Source organism: Macrotis lagotis, chromosome 5 (genome assembly GCF_037893015.1).
Source record: "Macrotis lagotis isolate mMagLag1 chromosome 5, bilby.v1.9.chrom.fasta, whole genome shotgun sequence".
In the NCBI taxonomy this organism is placed as follows: domain Eukaryota; kingdom Metazoa; phylum Chordata; class Mammalia; order Peramelemorphia; family Peramelidae; genus Macrotis; species Macrotis lagotis.
In genome coordinates this window covers 54623049-54638918 of record NC_133662.1, presented here as the reverse complement: position 1 = coordinate 54638918, position 15870 = coordinate 54623049, and the positions used below count along the sequence as shown (strand labels likewise).

The following is a 15870-nucleotide window of genomic DNA, read 5'->3' as shown; positions in this document are numbered from 1 at the left end:
AAGAAGTAGGGGTTATTTTATTTGTATAAAGATGTATGAAGAACAGACTTTTATTTATGGTAAAGGAAATTGGATTTAGCATATTATAACACAATGCAAAAGAACTCAACTTAAAACTTCAGCACTGAGAATGTCAGTAATTCAGAAGAAAATGATTTAATAAACCTCAGATTTACTCTTACCATCAATTCTGAATGAACTTTAGAAGAAAATACAAGCAATTCCCTTCTTGAACAATTTTTCTGAGGATATCTTAATACTTACCCTTCATTCTAAATTATAGCTTTTTACCACTACAAAATTCTACCCATTGTGATAAGGTTTTTACATGAGAAGTCCTCAGCCATATCTAGCCAAATCTAACATATCCACATTAATGAGAAAATTTTAGCCCAATTTAGAGGAAAATCTAATGAGATAATGAAATCCTCTTTCTGCCTTCCCCCACCTCAGACTTGGGGCAGGAATGGCATAGGCACCATTTTGTCATGGTTTTGATAGAGTCAAAGCAGAGGCTTGGTGCATTCATTCAATTTCAATGGAAGGTTTCAAATGTGAAACTCAATACAACTTTCCAATTGTTATTGAAACCATTTCTGTACCTAACCCAATATTTTACTTCAAGAATAAGAAAAAGATGCCACTTTATGGTATTGCCAATAAATTATTTACACCTATAACAAAACTGGGTTAGGAAATTTTAAAATCCTGAGGATTTTATTAGGCAATATGATGTTTTGTTTAATCTTTTTATATGAAAATAAATTTCTTACAAAGCACTAACTTGATCAGATTAACAAGTGGAGAGGAATTGAAGTTCAGCAAGATGTCCTGCTATCTCAATACAGACCTTTGAATTTACATCTTGCAATGACAACTTATTTAATAATTTCCCTATTGTTGGACATTTTTTTCAACTATTTGTTTTGTTTTTCAGTTTCATATAACACTGCTATGAAAATCTTTGAACCAATAGCTATTAAAGTATAGTTGCAACAAGGAAATTGCTGGGCCAAAGAGTGATTACTTATCTGATTTTTCTGCATAGATAAGCTATGCATAGTTTATAATGATAAACTGCATAGATAAACTTCCCTAAAGATCTACAATTCACAGTTCCATTAGCAATTACTGAAAATATCTGTCTACCTCTTCATTGGTGTTGAGTTTCATGACAAGATCATTTCTGAAGCATATACATTAAAAAAGTAAACTTTCATCTCCTTAATGATGAACTATTTTTATCAAGCAATTATTTTAAAAATTGTGTTTCATGTTTTCTTTTTTTTATAATTGTTCATACAAATCCTTTGCTCATTTTTGCATCATGTCTTGTGGTTACCACACTTTTTTTTTTTGTAAAAAAAGCTTCTTATATATTTTGAAGTCAAAGTTTTATAATAATAGCAATGATACTATTAGTATTTACTTTATAAAGCACTTTAAAATGTACCCATAATATTAGTGATAAATACTTCTTATAGACCATTTTCTTTTTACTTGAATTATTATTGCAAAAATTTAATGTTAATTTTCCATTTAAAAACCTCTTGGTGAAATTTCTTGCTGCCTTTACTAGAATAGCAATTTATAAACTCACTATTTATAGAAAAATCTTCAAGCATGAATGTGTTTTTGCATCCAACTTATAAATCAAATAAAATTGAATTAGCTGTCTGTATTTTTAAAATAAAACTTTTCTGCATTCTCTTTTGTTTAAGGCAAATATTAATATTTTATTATTTCTAATGTTTCAGATTTAAGAGCAATATAGTAGTTTAAGTGAAATGCAAAAAATATATTGTTTTGCTTTTGTCAGTTTTTACTAGAGTGTAAAAAACATTTATGGAGGGAAAAATTAATTTAAAATAAGATTTTCCAATGGCAATATTTCATCACAAAGTGGATTAAAAATGAATTTCTTGATATTGCTTCTCCTTTTGATTTTTTTTCCCCCATTGAGAATGAGAGCAACATCCTTCATCAAGTCTCTTCTCATTTATAATAAAACTTTGAAAGGTAACATTATACTTTGCTGGGGGGAGGAGGAAGTAAGTCAATTTTTTTGCTGTTTTTACTTTTCTTAAATGGTAGATTTATGATGAATTTTGAATGTATTAATTATAAAGTGATGAAAGAACTTTTTCATGTAGTGGTCTCAACAAACCAGGTAGAATCGAAGTTATCAAAGAGAATTTGATTCATTAATTAAAATAGGAGTAAAACAACCAAATTAAAAGGTGACTATTTTGATGATAGAAATGGATTTATAAATTTATAATGTATTTCTAACACATGGATAATACAAATATAGCCATAGGAATAACTTTAAATTATAAATTTGATACGTGAGCAAAGGATTTGAACAAACTTAGAAGCTCAAATAGTTATCAATAAAATGTTTGGATTCATTTCATCATTAGCCGTACAATACAGACATGGGAAAAAATCATGACATTGAACATTAGAGAATTAGATTGTAGAAATAGGTTGTAGAGAAATGATCACCCTTTACTTGCTAGTGGAATTGAAAACTGTAGCATCTTTTTAGAGATCAATCTGATAATAGAAAAAAGTAAGATTTCCAATTATTATAAATCAATAATATAATAATAATTATGTGTAAATAAATATATAATATATAAAACCTAAATTCTTAAGAATAGTTTTCCCCCAAGGAATATTTGTTTATTATAAATAATGTCTAATGACTTTAAGTGGTTCCCATCATAGAATAATATTTTGAATAAAATGTGATATTAATATTTCCTTCTGATATTGATTCTTGGATATTGCAGAATGTAGTGTTAATTTATAAAAGGTTAACTACTTTTAAATAATATTAACCTACATTCACTGGCCAAAACAATTCCTTTTATGATCTGTCCCTATTTCTATAATAGCTAAGGAATACAGACACTGGGAAGTATAAAAACATAACCACTATTGATTCACTGTTCAATGAATGATCATTGTTCAATGGTCCTGGGTTCAAATACCTGGAATTGGGAAAACTTAGTATGAAAAAATGAAATTCAAATTTAAGGATTTAAATGAACTATTTTTAATTATAGTTTTTGAGAAAGCCATGGTAGGCTTTTTGCCATTTTAGATATATCACTATAAATATAATTATGAACATATGAAACTTTCCTCTAGTTCATCTTCTGTAAAGCTGCCAGTTTAATCCTCCTAAACCATAATTATGTCACAGTCCCTTCCTGAAACATATTCAAAAGATCCCATTGCCCACAAGATAAATCCTATAATGTTCTTCATTCTTTTATTTAAGCCCCTTTTCATTCTTATTCCAACTATTTACAGATATTTCTAAAATGAAACTTCCGCAATGCAATTCTTTTTTGTCAGATTAAACTACTTGCAGTTCTTCAAATAGACCTTGAACTTTACTAGCTCTTATGTTTTGTGTGCATGCTTCTTTCCCTTTGTCCTCTCCATCTGTCTCTACCTGTCAGAGAACCAATTTTTATAACCTAGCTCAAATGCCACCATTTCTATAAAATCTTCCCACATGTCATCTCCTCTCCTCTTTATACTATTCTGATTCTATATATCATGTTTATTTCAATTCTATTATCCTCTAATTCTTTTACCAGATTATAAACTTCTTGAAGGTAGGAATTATACCTCAGAACTCATATTATCCCATATAATGACAATGTTGTGTCTTATACATAGTAAATGTTCAATAAACATTTGATGAAGGAAGAAATGACTAAAAGCAACTTGTATTGAAGCATTATTTTTCTGTGTCCCCTCTTAGATTGGATTCTCCTAAATCTCTTTTGTTTGTAAACTGTGATGACTAGAATATATCTATATATAATCTATCAGTATCTATATTTATCCATATGTAAAATCTGAACATTATGATAGTAATCATTCTCTATCAGTAATTTTATTGATAACAAACTTATCCAACACAATCACAAAGTATAATCAAAGAAAGTCTTAAGGAATTAAGGGAAGAATACCCCATTGTGAACTTCCACCAATGGAAATGAGTAATTACCTGCTTTCTGAGTAAGATTACATTTACTTTTTAGGTTGTCATTTTAATCCAAATTCCTTTCTTTCTCAACCACATATATGTATTTTTTATATTTGTATGAAAGTTTTGGAATAAGTTACATTAGGATGGGGTGAAAATATCTGACTAGAACACATATTCTAAGATAAGTAAGAGGAAGCTTAATACAGCATCTGACATAAATTACAGCAAAGGATTTTTCAGAAAATATCTGGATAGACAGGGGATATGACCTGATAGAGTATTATTGACATTATCAACAACACAAAAATATTAATTTGTAGGATATTTCTTAAACATATTTAATTATAAAATCTCCCCCAAATAATTAACTGCTTGGGATGTCCTATTACTTTTCAAATATAACATATCCATAATTAATCTTGTTATCTTCCCTTCTAAATCTAATTCTCTTCTAAATATCCTGGTTTTAAGGGAAAGTAGCACTCCTCTCAATCATAAAGACAAATGACTTTAAAATCATTTAAAATCAAGCAATCAATCACAATAATTATGTGCCAGACACTATCGTGAATTTTAGGAGTACAAACAAAAAAATGGAATTTATATTCTAATTGAAGAGACAACAAACACATATTAGCATATAAAGTATAAATGAAAATAAATAAAAGATAGAGAACTAACAAGGAATTCAAGAACAATTTTTCTGAGGTGTTTATTAAGCAGTGGCACAATGAATTGGTCTTGGAGTTAGGAGGACAGGAGTTTGAATCTGATCTCAGACACTTGCTGCTAACTACCTTTGTGACCCTGCGCAAGTCACTTAACCCCAATTGCCTTGTATTCTTGGCCATCTCCAGTTGTCCTGATTCATATCTGGCCACTGGACCCAGACTGGTGACTTAGCACAGCACCCCCCACTCAAATCCAATTCATGTGCTTGTCATGGCATCATATCCATGATGTCATGGTCTTCTTTGAGAATGAAGGACCAATAAACATCATCATCATCATCATCATCATCATCATCATCATCATCATTATCATTATTATTTTTTTATTATCTGGAAAAAGAAAGGAATTCTTTGAAAAAGTAAGATGGGGTAGATTCCATGTATGGTGGACAGCCAGTGAAAAACTACAAGGAGCTGAGATGGAATGATAAGTGTGAGGAACAAAGAGAAGGCAAATATGACTGGACTGCAGAGTACAGGAAGGGGAATAATATATAATCAAGTTGAGAAGATACGTTGGGCTAAGGTTGCAAAGGGCTTTAAAAGCTAGACAGAATTTATAGTTTATTCTAGATAGAATCAGAACCATTGGAGTTTGAATGGCAGAATGACATAGTCTTAACTGTACTTAAGGAAAATTCTTTTGCTGTCTGAGGTTTAAATAAGAGTAAGGAGGTGTAAGGCAGGGAGACTAATCAGGAAGCCATTTCATTGTTTTAGACAGGAAGTAATAATGATCCTAATCAAGGTGGTATTTATATGACTAGAGAAAGTGTGAGATAAGAGAGACATTGTGAAAGTAGAAATGGCACAATCTGGTAACTGAAGAGATAAGTAGGGTAACAGAGTGAGAAATGATGAACTCTGAGATAACAAACATGGAGGTCTGGGAGTAAGACAGTGCCTTAGAGGGAATTTTAGAAGAAGGATGGTATGTTTGTGACATATTTTGTATGTAATTTTTCTGAGATATCATATTTGAAATATCCCATTGGAAGTTTCTAATATATGCCTCAAGTTCAAGAGAAAATTAGGGCTGGATATAAAGATTTGTGATTCATCTTCAATCAAGAAATAATAAAATCTCTTGTATACTCAATTGGCAAGGTTTATTTATTCAACCTCCACAGCACCTCTCATATCATTCCCAATATACCGATAGGTTGACAATATATCTAGATCACATTCTCATCATTTCTTTCCTGAATTGTTATATAACTGGTCTACATGTTTCTGTCTTAGTTCTGCAAGACCCAGATCTGACGATCTCTTTTTTTTTCCTTGCCACTAGCAGAAGATATACACCAGTCATTTTACTATAATGCCATGGTGTTTAAAAGTCCTTTTGAACAGTTTGGTGTTGAAAAGGGTAGAAAGAATCCTGTTGGTAAAGGAAAAGATTTCATTAAATCCTTAAAGAATGTAACATATGGCTTTTGTTATAAATGAACATTTGGATACTGAAAGTAGGAGGAAGAGAATTTTGATTTAATACGAAATGCTAAAAAACTAGAAAAGCTATGAAAAATAGTTTGAAGGACACAAAATATTTGAGGTTCCATTTGGGGAATTTCAAACTACAAGAAAATTGTTACTCAGCTGATTTCTATATATCTATTTTATGACTGAATATGATAAAACTTTAAAAATGAAGAATCACATAAATACATGGAGATTGATATAAATTTTTTTAAAATGTCTCAGTTTCACAGGAAAAAATGATGAATGATGGTTAGCTTTTAAGAAAAATATGAATTATTACTAAGATGAAGAAAGCTCTCATCTAATTAACTGAAAGCTAGCGGTGGAGTCAGCTGAAGAGGAAAGAATATGGCAAGTAAAAATTTAAGAAATACTCAGATATCTGAAAAGGAGTTTATTGGAGAGTTTTGAAGAAATTCCAGAGCAATAAACTGATGGAAGGTTTCAGTTATATGATTCCTTATGAACAATTTGAAAGCTACTCAGTTACCTGATCTTCAGCACCACCTAAAGGTTAAGAGAAGCAAAACTTCTAATGTTGACCTTTCCTCAGCTATGAGGGGGGAAAATTGGAGAGAAGACAGACATTTATTCCAGTTTCTTCATATCTAGAGAGCCAACCTGGGAGATTGTGTTTGAACTCTGTTAGGACTGACCAATACATGAAGATCCAGGTGAAAAAATAACTGATTGAGATGGTCCAGAGAGATAGTCAGCCGTCAGCCTTCTGAGATTCAGTTATTTGTCTTAAAGGTGATTTCTTTAATATATATATATATATATATGAAGGGATAACACTTTCTAAATTATAATTATATTATGGAGGTAACAGAAAATTGAAAGAACTTGGAAATGTTATGTTTAAGTATAGAAGGTCTTATTTTAGTATAGAAGAGGAATAACAGACAGTTTACAGAGAAGCAGTTTCTTATTTTGCAGATATTCTTGAGGTACCCATGGCATCAAAACCTCCATTCCAGAAATAGAGATTGATATAAACATATAGATTTTCCTCCCTCATACAATTTAGAGAGGCTCCAATAAATATATGTCTAGTTTCCCCAAAAGACAGAGGTTTGGTGGGAAAGTATGAATAAAAAAAGGTGTATTGGGATATATTTTATTATTTTTGTATGTGCTTTAACATATATCTGATATTATTATTTCTTTTGCTATATTGATAGCCAGTCATGATATTTAAGATCTAAAAGTATTATTTTTTGATTGGTTCATTTGTGTAGTATAATAGTTGTTGCATGGATTTTCCACCAAAAACAGATATAAGGTGATTCATTGTGAATGAGAAAAATAGATATACATTGGTGGGGACTTAAGAGTTAAGAGTACAGAGTAAGAAGAATGTGTCTACTTTCAATCGTGTTACCCCACCAGAACCCTGAGAGAATTTGAGTTTAACTGTGAAAGGACATGAGAGTGACAACTTTTACAACAATGTTGTACTGGTATTTTGGGCCAACATGGTGACAAATGACCTTCTTATATTTATTTTTATGGTTCATTTTTTTGCATACTTTATATACTTTCAAACTGAACTAGCTGCTTCTTGGACTCAGTGTTTCTTCTATTGCCTCTGCATTGCATAAGCCAACAATATACTTCTTCCTTATCTCTCCTTTTATAATCCTAAAGATGAAATTCAAGTACCATCTCCTATATGAAATATGATATCCCTATCTTACATCCCTTGTGCAATTCTTAGTATCCTTAGTAGAACCATAAAATAACAGAATCCCTGGGTTGGAAAAGAAATCAGAGGCCAATTATTAAGCCCATCTATAAATGAGATTTCCCACTATAGTATAAGCAGGAAATTTAAATATTTTCTTCCCCGGAAGAATTCCCTTTCCTCATCTTCATAACTTCATAATTCCAATCTTGTCTTGATTTTTCCTTGGATCAATCCAACATATACTTCTTTGCAACTGCCACTAATTGTTCCAAATTTAGCTTTCAGAGGCCAATAAGAAGACATTTAATTCCATAAATTAATCAAATAACCTTTTTTTGAAGTATCTCCTATGTTCCAGAAAGTTATTTTCCCACATAACAGCAGTACTCAAAGAAAATACAAATATTTCCTCTTGCATCCTCCACAGTAATAATTTCTTTTGACTAAACATTTTTTTTAGTTTCCTCAATCACACATTATATGTTGTTACCCTGGTTTCCTTACTAAAGTATGGTGCCCAGAATTTCATACAGTAATATAGATTTGTTCTTACTAGAGTCCAAAGCAGGACTATCAATCTCTTGGTCCTGCACAAGTATCTATCAAAATAGTCTAAGATTTTTCTGACTTTTTAGTTCCCACCATTGACTCACAATGAATTTGAAGTTCATTAAAAAAACCAAAATCATTATTAGATGAAGAGATATATAGGCATGTCTCTCCTACCTTATATTTGTCAGATGATTATTTGACTCTAAATGTAAGACTTTATGCTTATCTCCCCACAATCAATTTTACTGGAACCAGCTCAACATTCTAGATTTCTGTTGATCCTAATTCTGTCATCAAATGCATCAGTTATTTTTATTCATTTGGCAACAAAAATTACATTCTTTCTCAAATTAATTTTGTTTTTTTACTTATCTTCATATATAATATGTTACAATAAAATTTGTATCCATAAATAAAAGGATGATTTTATTTTTTGTCTTAATTTCCTAGATAGAACATAATAAATACTTTTCAGAACAAATTGAATTAAGTTAATCCATGAGGAATACAGAGTAAAGAGACATAAAAAATTAATTTAATTGCTGAATGCCACACAACTAGTTTTCTGTTATATTGTTTCAACAATGCTAGAGGTATGATTTTACATACACACACACATATACAAACACATATATATATATATATATATTTAAAAGTTACTGATTGCTTTATATTTTATCACAATAATTCTAGAAGAAACTATATTCAAAGAGTTAAATAAAACATTTACTATTAGTTGAAATTGAAGAAAAAGAAATTTCTTATTTTCCTCTATACTCTAAATTCTTTATAAAGATATTTTGTGCCAATAGCTCTTACATGAAACTAATCATAACATATTGTACTCAAAATAATTCAAAGCTAAATAGGACCAAAATAATAAAATAAACGTTTATTATACTCATTGTACCTAACTGTACCTTTGAGAAATGTCTTTAAAAAAGCAAAGTTGGCCAAATGGGAAAAGAGATAGAAAACTTCACTGATAAAAATCATGCTTTAAAGCTTAAAAATTGGCAAGTAGAAGCTAATGACACCGTGACAAATCAAGTAACAAGAAAACAAAGTCAAAAGAATGAAATAATGAAATAGTGGAAAAATATGTGACAGAAAAAAATAGATGACTAGGAACTGAAATTGAGGCAAAATAATTTATGAATTATTGGAATATCTAAAAATTATAATAAAAAGAGTCCAGATTCTTATTTCAAGATATTATAAAGGAAAATTGCTCTGTAAATAAAATAGAAATAGAAATTGAAAGAATATACCCATAATTTTCTGGAAGTCATCTAAAAATGAAAACTCCCAGGAATATTATAGTCAAATTCTAGGACTTCCAGGTCAAAGAGAAAGCATTGCAAGCAATGGGAAAGAAACTATTCCAATATTATGGAGCTACAGTTGGCATCACACAAAATTTAGTAGCTACCTTATTAAAGAATAGAAGGCTTGAGATATATTTCAGAAGACAAAAAAGCTAGTTTTGCAATCAAGCATAACTTACTCAGCAAAACTGAGTATTGACCTAGGGAGAAAAATGGACATTTAGTGAAATAGAAAGATTTCAAGAATCTCTGATGAAAAAAAGAAGAGAAAATTTGACATTCAAATATTAGACTAAAGAGAAATCATAAAGAACTCCATAAAATTAAATTGTTTATATTCCTATATGGAAGGATGATACCTTTGACTCATAAGAAATTTACCTTTATTAGGGCAGTGAGGAGGAGTATAATAGAAAGAGGGCAGAAATGTGAGTAAGATGATCTCAAAAAAAATGGATGTGGCTGAGAGGGACGAACTGGAAAAAAATGGAAAATTATTTAATATAAGAAGGCACACAGTGAAGAGCTTTTATAGTGGATGGAAAATTGGAATGGGACAACAACTGAACCTCACTCTCATCTGAGCTAGTTAGAAAGGGAAGAATATACATATACAAATAAATATTTATATATGTATGTATGTATATGCATATGTGTATTTGTGACTATATGTGCACACACATATATATCATATATATTATATATGCATACATACACACTCACATAGAAATCTATCTTAGGCAACAGGGAAGTAGGAAAGGAAGAGGATGAAGAGATAAAATGGAAGTTGATTGACAGACAGTTAAAAAAGAGAGAGGGAGAGGGAGAGAGAAGTAGAAGAAAAAATGAATGAAAGAAAGTGGAATTAGCAATCATGACTGTGACTGTAATAGGATGAACTCATCCATAAAATGGAAGCAATTAGCATAAACAAACATTCAATATATATGTTCACAATATAATGTTCACAAGAAGTTACTTGAGATACAAAGACATACAGAACCAAAATAAGGGACTGAAACAGAATCTATTATGCATTAGCTAAAGTTAAAATAAAGTAGAGTTATCAATCAGGGTTTCAGACTAGGTAAAAACAAAAATAGATCTAATTAAAACAGATAATTTGCTGAAAGTTATCATAGACATGAAATAATATCAACACTAAACATATATGTATCAAATGAAATAAGTTCCTGGAGAAATAGTCAGTAAAATTATAGTATCAGGGTAACCCAAATTTCATTTTTCTGAACTAGATAAACCTAATCATTAAATAAGTATGAAAGAACTTAAGGAGCTGAATAGAACTTTAGAAAAGTTAGATATGATAGATCTAGAGAGAAAACTGACTAGGAATACAAAGCAGTATAACCTTTTCTCAGCTATACATGACACCATCACAAACACACATGAGGGTATTAAAAAACTCACAATCAAATGTAGAGAAGCAGAAAAAAATGCAACCATTTCAGATCACAATGCAATAAAATTACAACTAATGAATCACTGTGAAAATAGAGATTTGAAATTAATTTGAAACTAATTTCTAATTCCATGGAATGAATGAGTCAAGGAACAAGTTGTAGAATCTATCAATAATTTAATTAAAGAAATTGACACCAATGAGACAACATACCAAGCAAAATTTGTTAGATGGAGCCAAATTAGTACTTGGGGAAATTTATATCTCTAAAATATCAATATTTTGTTTATCAATAAAAGAGAGGAAAGAATAGATCAATGAATTGAGCACACAACTAAAAATAACTACAAAAAGAAAATCCCCAATTAAATACCAAAATAGAAATTTTGAAAATCAAAGTTGAGATTAATAAAATAGAAAGTAAAAAAATGAACTAAATTTTGAACTAGAATCTGATTTTATTAAAAATCAATAAAAAAGATAAATCATTAGTTAATTTGATTTAAAAATAGAAAGAAAAAACCAAAATACCAGTATGAAAACTGAAAAAAAAGTGAACTCTTTCCCCAAAGAAGTGAAGGTAAGGTAATTATTAGGAATCATTTTACCAAATTATATGCACCAATAAATTTAACAAGTTAAGTAAAAAAAATGAATATTTACCAAAAAACTACCCAGATCAACAAAAGAGATAATCGTATACTTACAAAACTCTATCTTAGAAAAAAGAAATTAAATAAGTCATAAATAAGTGCCCTAAGGGGAGTAAAAAGGACCAGATGAATTTAAAAGTGAATTCTTCCAAATATTTAAGGACCAGTTAATATCAACATTATATAAAATATTTCAATAAAATGATGAGTCCTGCCAAATTGTTCTTATGACATAAATATGATTTTGATACCTAAACTTGATAAAGCAGAGATAAATGAATAAAACCACATCAATTTTCATGTTGAATACTGATGTAAACTTTTAAAAATAAAATACTACCAACAAGATTACAATAATATATCACAGAGATCATATTGTTTGAGCAGGTTGGTGTTATTGTAAGGAATTTAGGATTTATCCAATATTAGGATTCAATATTATCATTATAACTATAATTGGCCATATCAATAGAAAAAACAAAAATTATGTGATTATATTTATAGATGGAGGAAAAAAACTTCTGACATTATACAGTCTTCTTGTTGCTCAGTTGTTTATCAGTTGTGTCTGATTCTTTAGAACCCCATTTGGGATTTCCTTGGCAAAGACATTGGAGTAGCTTATTATTTCCTTCTGCAATTCATTTTATAAATTAAGAAACTGAGGCTAAAAGGTAAAGTGATATGCCCAGGGTCTCACAAGTAGTAAGTGTCTGAGGCTATATTTGAATTCAGGAAGGTGATCCTTTCTGCATACAGATTCAATAATCTTTCAAAGTACTCCCATATGCTCAATTTATAATAATCTTTCAAAATATCCCCTATATGCTCAATTTACAAGCAATAAAACTAGAAGGCAAAAAAATAAGTGAAACCTTTCTTTTTATAATTTAAAACTTATTTTTTTCAATTACAAGTAAAAATAGTTGTCAACATTCATGTTTCATAAGATTTTGAGTTTCATATTTTCTTCCCTCTCTCCTCCAGTAAATAATCTGATATAGTTTATTCATGCACAATCATGTTAAACATATTTCCATATTAGTCATTTTGTGAAAGAAAAATCAGAAAAAAAGGTAAACAATCATGAGAAAGGAAAAAAGTATGAAAAGTTTTAAAAAGTGAAAATAGCATGCTTTGGGTTACATTTGGATTCCATAGTTCTTTCTCTGTATTTGGATGTTATTTTAAGAAGAGCCATTCTTAAGATGATACGGAGTAGCTGTCTAACACCAAGAGCAAGCATTGTCCATAATGAGGATAAACTAGAAGCCTTTGCTATAAGTTTAGGAGTGAACAGGGATGTCCATAATTGTTGCTTTTATTTAATATTATTTAATATTGTAATTAAATGCAAGTCATAGCATTTGCAAAAACTGTAAAGAATAGCACTGGGTAATAAGGAATCAAAACTATTATTCTATGAAGCTGATAACATATACTTAGAGAGTTCAATAGAGTAAAAAAAACAATGAACAATTTTAGCAAAATTTGAGGATTTAAAATAAACCCCCATAAATCATCAGCATTTGTATATGTTACCCACAAAATCTAGCAAGAAGATATAGAAAGAGAAATTAAAATTAAAATAACCATAGAAAATATAAAATACATGGGAATATGGTTGGTTGGTTGTTCGGTTGGTTGGTTCTTGTCCTTTGTTATTGAAGAGGACCAAAATGACATCATTATGTTTGAGACAAATTACAGTATGTCTGGCTGTGGCTGATCAGACCAATACAAGCTTGGAATGCTCTATCACAGGTTGGACTCAAATAGTCCACGTGAACACTTGGGATGGGTACTCTAGACTTATGGATGTCATGTTTCCTTTGAGCTGCTTCAATTTTGCCTTCCTCATAATTGTAGCACTCTCACTAATGAGGGCAAGCCATGCTGGGTGGTCCTGTGTCATTGTCCCCCATGCTGTACAATCAATTCTAAAGTTCTTCAATGAGAGCTTCAGGATGTCTCAGCATCATTTCTTCTGATGCCTTGTCTGTGCTTGCCCTTTGTGAGTTCTCCATAAAATAATTTTTTGGCAAGTGTCCATCTGGCATTCTAACCATGTGTCCAGCCCATCATAGTTGCAGTCTGTGTAGTAATGTTGGAATGCTAGGTAGTTTAGCTCGAGCAATGATCTCAGTATCTGGTATTTCTTCCTGCCAGATCTTCAGAATCTTCCTAAAACAATTTAAATGAAAATGATTCAGTTTCCTGATATAACACTGATAGACCGCCCAAGTTTCACAGGCATATAACAACGAAGTCAGCATAGTGGTTATGTAGACTTTCAGTTTGGTAGTCAGACTTTCTTTCAGAGCCTCTTAAATGCTGCCTAACTCTGGCAATGTGTATGTAAGCTTCATTGTCAATGTGTACTTCTTTGGAAAAAGACACTGTGAAGGTAAGTGAACTTGTCCACAGTACTCAAAACTTTTCTATTGCTATAATCGATGGTTCCACATAGGTATGGTTGGGTGCTGACTGATGGAGCGCCTGTGTTTTCTAGATGTTAATTGTAAGACCAAAATTAGCACAAGCAGCAGAGATAGATCCATACTTTGTTGCATCTCAGCTTCAGAGGCTGCATTGGAGGGCACAATCATCTGCAAAAATAAGATTAAGTAGCAACACTCCCTCCACTTTGGTCTTGGTTTGTAGCCTTTTCAAGTTGGGAATATATCTGACAAGATAAACCATTGAACAACCTAAACACAGTTACAAAACACTTTTGACAAAGATGAAGACAGGTATAAGCAACTAGAGAACTATTAATTGCTCATGGGAAGGTCAAGAAAATATAATGAATATGACAATTATTACCTAAACTCATTTACTAGCTGAGTGTCCTAGTAAAATACAAAAGAATTATCTTAGAACTAGACAGAATATTAATAGAATTCGTCTGGAATAAAAAAAGAGTCGAGTATCAAGAGTATGACAAATGAAAGTGTGGAGAACTGCCTATCAATATCAGATTTCAAATTCTATTATAAAGTGGTAATCATAAAAAGGCCTGCCATTGGTTATGAAAAAAGAATGACTAAGCAGTACATTAGTCTAGATTCAAATAATGCACAATAGTAAGCAGCCAGAGTAATCTAGTGTGCGTTAAATCGAAAATCTCAAGCTTTGTAGACAAGAACTCACCATTTGACAAAAAAAATTACAATAAACCTAAAAACCAGTTTGGCCAAAACTAGACATATACCAGCATTCTATATGTGCATCAAGATAAAAGTCAAAATGGATAGATGATTTAGAAATAAAGGGTTATATTGTCGGTAAATTAGAGGAGCATGTAAAATTTACCTGTCCTATATATGAATAAGGGAAGACAATATGACCAAACAGGAGATAGAGAGGACTATGAGAATTAAAATGGATGGCTTTAATTACATGAGATTAAAAAAAGTTTTACACAAACAAGACGAACACAAATGAAATTAGGAAAGGAAGAAATGGGGAAAAAATTTTTTAAAGTTCCTCTGATAAAGACCTGATTTCTTAAATATATGGAGAATGAAGTCAAATTTGTAAAAAAACATGAGTCATTCCACAGTTAATATATGGTCAAAGGATAAGAAGAGGTAGTTTTCAAAAAAGAAATTAGAGTTATAGATCTCTTAAAAATGTTCAAAATCACTCTTGATGAGAGAAATGAAAATTAAAAGAACTCTGAGATAACACTTCAACTATCAAAATGGATGATAACAGGACAGAAAAGGAAAATGACAAATACTGGAAAGAATGTGAAAAATAGAGAATCTAAATCATTGTTTTCTCTATGGATAGAGGATCTGGAGGGAAGGAAAGAATTTGGAAATGAAAATTTAAAAATAAAGCAAGAATCTCCTGGGACATTAAAATAAGTTGGGGGGGGGCGGCTAGATGGCACAGTGGACAGAGTACTGGCCCTGGAGTCAGGGGTACTGAGTTCAAATCCGGCCTCAGACACTTAATAATTACCTAGCTATGTGGCCTTGGGCAAGC

At 30.8% G+C, this 15870-nt stretch overlaps 1 protein-coding gene across 3 annotated transcripts in view; it reads right to left on the bottom strand.

Annotated features, from left to right (window-relative positions):
- Nucleotides 1-15870, bottom strand: part of ADGRB3 (adhesion G protein-coupled receptor B3) — a 909716-nt gene that overhangs the window by 533676 nt on the left and 360170 nt on the right. The gene's annotated exons all lie outside the window — the stretch shown is intronic.